Source organism: Cryptotermes secundus, unplaced genomic scaffold, assembly GCF_002891405.2.
Source record: "Cryptotermes secundus unplaced genomic scaffold, Csec_1.0 scaffold2057, whole genome shotgun sequence".
Lineage (NCBI taxonomy): Eukaryota > Metazoa > Arthropoda > Insecta > Blattodea > Kalotermitidae > Cryptotermes > Cryptotermes secundus.
This window is the reverse complement of record NW_019735591.1, coordinates 241,971-250,069: the sequence shown is the minus strand read 5'-3', so window position 1 is coordinate 250,069 and position 8,099 is coordinate 241,971. Positions and strand designations below refer to the sequence as shown.

At 38.6% G+C, this 8,099-nt stretch overlaps 1 long non-coding RNA gene across 2 annotated transcripts in view; it reads right to left on the bottom strand.

The window, feature by feature from the left end:
- Positions 1-790: 790 nt before the first annotated feature.
- The window catches only part of LOC111869710, a 185,263-nt gene continuing 177,954 nt past the window's right edge, over positions 791-8,099 (bottom strand). For both annotated transcript variants that reach the window (XR_002843707.2, XR_004513582.1), the window contains exons 5-8: positions 5,219-5,365; positions 3,728-3,833; positions 2,265-2,373; positions 791-927 (exon numbers count right to left, since the gene is read on the bottom strand). This is a non-coding gene — a long non-coding RNA (uncharacterized LOC111869710). The remainder of the gene's footprint in view (positions 928-2,264; positions 2,374-3,727; positions 3,834-5,218; positions 5,366-8,099) is intronic.

Genomic DNA, 8,099 nt, shown 5'->3' with positions numbered 1-8,099 from the left:
AGAAGTGGAGGAGTGGATTTCTCTTGGAGTCTGGGGTTCGTGGACCTCAGAATTCAGAGAGAGGGCATTCCACCTCGAAAAGTCTTGAGACTACTTTCGGCAAAGTCGGACACTAAATTTACCACTACGGCCCTTCCGTAAAATAGTATAAGTACAGTTCAAATCAATAGTATTAATAAATTCAGTTGTATGCAGAAAGCTGGAAGGGATTAAAGGACTACTAAGTGCAACCGTCGAAAGGTGGGTGATTGTAGTGAAGTGTTCTTCCTGCCCTGTCCGAGCCAGACCCTTATAAGACCCTGGGATAGGAACCCAGCTCTACTGATTAAAGTAAAGAACCCAAAGAAGTGAGCGGTGGTGGAGTGGCGCACAACGAAAAGGGCACAAAGGAAGTGAGCGGTTACAATAGCCTGTACTATTATAGGAACTCCAAATCTGAACCTGGCAGCTGATACATTCCCATCAAAAGCAGCATCCCCATCCATGTTTGAAGTTCATCAATATTTATATCACTCCAGTTTCTGGTGGTTGCATTTAAAATACAACCCCTTTCTTGTGCCACCTTAACTGAGTGGCATACACATTTATTTTGATAATGTGTTGTTAACCACCTTTAGTAAATATTTATAAGACTTGCTATAGCCCCTTTCCTTCTCATGAAATCACACCACATTTATCAGTCACAGGTCTCTACCCATACTGACACCCAACATTTCAAAATTTCTAATGTCACCTGACCACACTTCTTCCATATCTTCAGCACTGTCATCACTGTTGTCATCCTCATCACTTGTATCACTTTCCAAATATAAATTTGTAGTTACATTGGTGCTTGGTACCTGGGTTGACTTCCTTCTGTTGGACCCTCGGATATGTCCTTCATATGTTCACCATTACTTTCGTTTTGTTGTTGCTGCTGCTCAGTTTCTGAGTTGTCAGAATCAGAAGAAGTGAAAATATAACAAGAAAAACTTCTTCATCCGATATTTGCTTTGGTCCATACAGACCTAAAAGGGGGGGGGGGAATATATATATATAAAATCACAAAAATAAGACTAAAAATATTCAAATGTTTGTATTATGGCACCAGAATGATGTTCCACTGTATGTATGTATGTATGTACAAACATGACATATACAAGTATTATAATTTCAGCAGATTATGTGTAAAAATTATACAATATACCCAACTGCAGGTACAACTAATTCCAGCACTATTTGGAGGTTATGTTGAACTATACTACAATTTCTTCACGTAGAATGATATTTAATTATATTTCATATTACTGAAACACAACTTTTCTGGTACGTTTAGAGTAAAACACGGTTATGAGAATATTTATTATATATGTATAATGCATACTTAACCAAACACAAATCTTCATTGTGCACAGAGCCAACAACTTCTCTTCTCCATTACTAACTTATCTACTGTAGCCGGTCGCATTTTGTTGTTTTTAAAATCTTCCGCTAGGTGGAAGAACGTTCAAAACGTGGGAAATAATATACAGACGCGGTAAATTCGAAGAGTTTCTGGAAAAACCCTCTTCCCATAATTTTTTCTTCTCATGTCGTCCAGACCGGTTCTGGGGTCCACCCAACCCCCTATTCAATGGATACCGGGAGCTATTTTCATGGAGGTAAAGAGGCAGGGGCGTGAAGCTGACCACTCAACTCCAACGAGTGCCGAGGTCAAGAAAATGTGAATCTATAATCCACTCCCCCATATGCCTTCATGGCGTAATGCTCAATTAGTTAAGCACAGGGACAACTTTACATTTTTTACCTTTTACTTATTCCCATAGCCTCCAAGAGGATTAAATGAATCATAAGTCCATATATGTAAAGTTTTGTCTGATATGCTTCCTACTTGGTATGGTTTGAAGAAAGGAGATGCTTTACCCAAATCGCTTTTCAACTTTGATTTAGAGCACCGTTTGGAAACTGAAAAAAACTTCGGTGGAATGAAAGTCAGTGGAATACAACACCTTATGATCTATGGTTGTGTTGTTAATTTGAGGAAAACATAAATACTAAAAAAAGCTCTATTAGATACCAGTTAGGAGGTTAGTGTAGAAGTAAATGCAAAGAAAACCACGTACATGTTCTCATCACCAGAATGTAGGACAGAATAATAACATAAAGACAACTAACAGGTCATTAAAAAATGTGACAAAGTTCAAATACTTGGTAACAACACTAACAAATCAAAATTACATTCATGAAGAAGTTAAGAACAGAGAGATTTTACTTGTAACAGTTACCTCTGCAGGAGGAGTGAATAATATCCAGCAGCCGATTATAATGCATCACCCCCTGCACTACAACATTGTTCAGTAACTGTTCAGTAATTCTTCATACATTACTGGGTATCTAAAACAAGGAACACACAGAACAAATTTTTCTACAGATATTATGGCGAATATGAATGGGCTGAGACAAAGGTAGTAGGACAATGAGAGACATGAACTGGTGGAATCAAAATATTCAGAGAAAATTCTGTCTCTATACCTTTGTGTCCACCAGAGATAACACAAGAATTGGCCTGGGAATTGCCGTGGTGATGCATGAGTCATATTCATATTCTTGTATGTGGCGGTTATAAATAATTTAAATACTTAAAGCTGTCTAGAGATAATGATTTATGCCAAGAACCACATGAAACACTTAAATGCACAATATGGGCAAAATGCAGAGTCATTTAATGTTGAAGTATCTAGTCACCCTCTAACCACTATGCTTTCAAGACTTAAGTCTAAGGGATTTTAAGGTCTTTCATTCTGGTCCGTCACACTAACAAATTAACAATCAAGTTCCTTCCGTCAAATGTGACACTTTTATAAGTTTTCCACCTCGTCACCACCTAAGGGATTCCTTACTGAGCTCACAAGAGACTGAGGTCTCTGTATAATCTGCTTCTTAGAACGAAGTTTTGTTACCACCTCACCCAACCCCTAAATTGGAGGATCACCACTTGTCACTGGCTGTTCCATCTTTGCTTATTCAACATATTCACAGCTACACTCCAAATCTGGAGGCCGTCTTATCAATCAAAACCTAAGAGTACAGTATGATGTTAACACAAGGGACCCATTTCAAAGTTTAACTAGATCAGTGATATGTTGTGACAAGTTACAAACACTAATAACAGTATGAGAAATGAGCAATATTGCTGATCTTATCCAGTGCTTTATTTTATAAAAACACATCTACCAGTTATCTTACGTTTGGATTTGTTCTCAAGTTCGAAACACTCAATGCACTGGCAGAAGTGCAAGTTCTGACTTCTAGCAAGTTAGCTGACATGCATCAAGTGTTTGTTGGTATGCTGGTCTGCTGGCCTATACCACCAGAAAGTGGACATTGATCTTATATGTATTAGATATTCCACCTGACTGTAAGTTTATTCCAATGAAATACATAATTTTCAAAACACCTTCAATCTTAGGGGGCACGCGGTAGCGTAGTTGGTTGAGGCACTATGCTATAAGTTGGAAGGTCATGGGATCAGATCCCGATGAGGTCATTCAATTTTTTCAATTTACCTAATCTATCCAGCCACACTATGGCCCTGGGGTTGACTCAGCCTCTAACAGAAATGAGTACCAGGAATATTCTTGGAATATTCTTGCAGGTAACAGGTGGCTGGCACTGGGAACCTCAACATCTCACAACCCTATGGGCCTCCAACGCCTATTACAGGGATACCTTTACTTCTACTTTTTACCTTCAATCTTATAGTGGTTCTACAGCATGAACATGATGCAACAGTAGTTCCAGTTGTCTGTGACTCATCCACCATTGTTGAGCTGACCAGCTGTGTACAATGAGACCTACAGAAGAGAGGGTAGGATATAATGTAAGACGGTTCAGGAATTATTTTAAATTCATGCATACGTTATAAAGATTTTGAGTAAAAAAGTCCTTGTTTGCATGGATTGTTATTGTTCAGATTTCTGGAAAAATAGCACAGTAACCTATGTATGACCTCAGAATGTTACCTGGTTCGTAAGTACATTTCTCTATGCTCACAGAACTTTCAATGTGTACTTTCAAGTAGGACTTATTGAAGTCATATCGACATGTGTGTTTTATTTCTGATAACTTTTGAAGAAATCAGTCAGTTTTCATGACAGCATGAACACCATGCCACTAGAGGCCATCTCATTTTCAAACTTCATTAATTCACTGCTGCCAAATTTACTAACTAGGGACATTCAATATGAACTTCTAAAACTGGATAAGTGAAAGAGAGCTGTAAAACATGCATGAAACTTCTGTTAAAATTTATTCCTGCTCAGAATGTAAATTAATTGACTAGTTTCTCAGACCTGAGGTCTTTTTTGTTTGATGTTGACAAAAGAGATAAACCATGAAACTGGCCATTACTTGGTTCTATGCCATGGAATATTAACGATATTCTGTTTATCCACTGACAAATGGAGAATATGTGGTCAATCCTGTATTCTGTGCTATATCCATTACATTATTATTTTATATGACAACAAAGTAAAGGTTGTCTCTGTGCTTAATTAAGCACCTCACTATGAAGGAAATACATTGCAGTGGAGATACAGCTGATCTCAGTGCTAGATATGGATGTCATTGGAGGGGGAGGGCAGGCTTCACACTCACAACATATGCCTGTCTATCAGTGGTAGACCATTCGCGTTAACCATGTTACATAGGCTAATATTTGGGAAATAAAAACAAGCAACCTAAGGTTTGCGGTTCATTGGAAATTCCTCATGCTGGCAGGTGAAGCAATCAGATATTTTTTTTGTCTGCTGCCTCTAGTCAGCCAATCCCAGGCGCAGTTATCAAGGGCTTTCTGGCTTACACTACCCATCTGTGGGTACAGGCAAAATTAGAAGAGAGAAGGAGAGAGTGCATGATATTCCAAGCTATGTTAGCCAAACAAGGAATGTTAACACACTTCAGTTGCTTACATTCTCGCAGGGCACAGAGCATTGCATTGCTAACACTTCTGTAAAACTGACGTTCCCGCACTGCTACCTACATCTGCTCTAACATTGTACACAACAGACTTATGACTTAGACGTGTATGTCCCTGGGGCAGGAGGTCCAGTAAATACTACAAAGTTCCAGCTCTTAGAAACATGACAGGTGTTTTGGTTAAGCGAAATGTGAAGTGGAGTTATCGAATGTAAGCTGACCCATATTGCATGAAGGAAAAAGCTTGATATATCATTCTTACCAGGTTGAAAAGGTGGATTTTCCACATACTCGTATAACCTGAGCTTCTGTGACAATCTGTAAGGCAGAGCAGAAATTGACCTGGGTTCAGCAGAAATGCTCTCCATAGCCCCTAGTAACTGAGTTTCTTCTGGCCAGGCTGTTTTACCTGGAAGATGAAACATAAATCATAACATCAAGTACTTACACTGGAATAGAACAAGAAATTCTGAGAAGAATTATGATGCCTGCCTTCCTTTCTTGAAATAAAATCTACTTCAAACTTTAGCCATCTTTACCATGAGAGGTGCCTTCTCAGTAATACGCAACAGCAGCAGTAGCAACATCTTCAAGAGCTGGAATTGGAAGGAATGCCTTTTATTGTCACGCGCAGGAGTTGTGCGTCACTTAGAAGATGGGCTTTTGTTTGGATGATTAGATTTATTGACACCTCATTCATTCAACTCTGGACTACACATAATTAAAGTGCTATCACTGACATACACACTTCACAGTTCACCACTACACACGCACTAGGGTCCTCAGTCTTCACTAGTCGAATCCTGGCAACGGATTTGCGACAGTCTCCCTGCCACTTCATTCACACATGAAGTCTTATTTTCAGAGCCAGTTCTTTGCCACAGTTGACACAATTCAATTTTTCTGCTCCCAAGCTCATATCTCGGCAAATTGGCGTCTCGAAACTCGACTCAACTGCTTCTCTTTATAACCACTTTGCAGGAACCACGCAGAAAACACCATCTCTATTGTTGTAAAGGCGTATTTACAGCGCGGTTGTATAGCAACGGAAGTTATTCGATTTTTGATTGCATATTCGTTGACGCGGGAATGTTTATACCGAGTCGTTGTCTAGCAATGATAGTCTATTCTGATTTCGCTATTCCGACTTTCGGGCGTCATATCACAATATATATAATGCCACAAGACGGATATATCTTCTAAACACAGTAACAGTTGGCAGAGTTCCAAATTCAAAAATATGAAAAGCCAGCAGGAAATAAAACTGACATCAATAAGGAAGGTGCTGCTGCTAATGATGATGATGATGACGATAGCAATAATATCAAAAGGAACTAAATGTACCACAGACCTTCTTGACAAACTGATAGCCTTCCAGTTAGCCAAACTATTCTCCGATACTATGCAACTAAAGAGAAATCTCATTACTCCCTTAGTAAGAGCTCGGAATTTTAACCTTTTCCGAGCGAACCGAATTCAGTTCATATTATATTCAGGCCAGTTTTAATTTTACTGTCCAATGTGCTCTTATCTTTCATAATATCCTCATCGCGCTAACCCTCACACTTGCTGTATAACCGCCCATCTCAAGTAGTTACTATAGGATTCTGACGATGGTGTATAACACACTGATATGTTGGGATTTTGGACTTTATCCATCGTCCTGGTTTTTAAGATAACAAATAAAAACACGACGTTTCGGAAACTGGATCTGTTTCCGTCCTCAGGTGAAGGAAAACACCTATTCAGTTGGGTCCCTTAGAAAGAGCTAGCCTCAACTGAGGACGGAAACAGATCCAGTTTCCTAAACGTCGTGTTTTTATTTGTTATCTTAAAAACCAGGACGATGGATAAAGTCCAAAATCCCAACATATCAGTGCGCCCATCTCACTTTCCTTGATGATACCGGTAATTCAATATTCAGATTTGAAGCAAAGGCGGAAATGGTTCTGCAGAACTGGTTAGACACTCCAGATTTGTGGAAACGTCGGGTGAACGACCAACACATATTAAAGGAAATTGTTACAATGTAGGCTCGTGAATTTGTTTCTATATATATATATGACAATTACGACGCCTTAGAGCGTTGGAAACGACTAATGATGCGATCTGGAACTAAGTAGACGGCGTCTATTCGCGTCTACCCCCATTTCCTGGCCTGCACAAGACTTCGTAGAGTAGCTAATTGAGCATAACAAATTTTGAGGAAAACACTACAGTCTGAAACTTGACACCCAAGTGGTGGGGTATAACTCTAGACCTAATGGAAACACAAGAAAGAAAGGCTAAATAAAATCAGTAGTAATAATAATAACAGCAACGACAATAATAATAAAGTAGCGACGGCAAAAATCTTCCACCATCTTTTTGTTTTCGGTACCGGAGTAGAAGTCCACAGATAATTTACAGAAAGCAGCCGTAATCAGAACAGCTCATATTTTAATAAAAATACTACAGACTGTAATTTTAAACCGTAGAGACCATAAAGGTTGAAATAAAATGCACAAGGAAAAAATGAGACCTTACTTTAATAACTGCCTTCAAGGACGTGGTTTTCAAGACTCTAGTAACCCGAGTTCGCCTGTTATGCTCTGTGTAGATTACCATCATGCGTGAAGGTTAGAGAAGTTGCCGCATAAACCCGGCGAACCGCTCATACGAAATAAACTGGCCTAATTCCCTTGATCAGGCGGGTTGAAATATTTTAATTACATTCGGGTTACAACAGTTTAGTCCTACCGCCCTGAATGGTAACGTGACACAGATAATTTTACTGATTAAGTATGGCTCGAAACTAAACCACTACATTTTCATAAATCATATTGACCAATTGTAACGAAAAGGAACTAATTGCATATTATTTTTTCCCCTGTAATTTAATCTAAACGTATAAATGTGTAATTCATAATTACGTTATATAGGATTCATCTCTTTATTGTATAATTGGGTGATTTATAAGTATATTAATGCAGAGTTTAAAATTGTTTACCTATAATATTCTATTACATATCATTTTCTTTGGAAAATTACATCTGTGATTTCTTTCAGAAAGATGAAAACTTGAAACATCTCACAAAGGTTAGGTTTGCAGGGTGGCAAGCGTGAAGTTTTTGATTAACACAACGCCAAATATAACTCAGTAA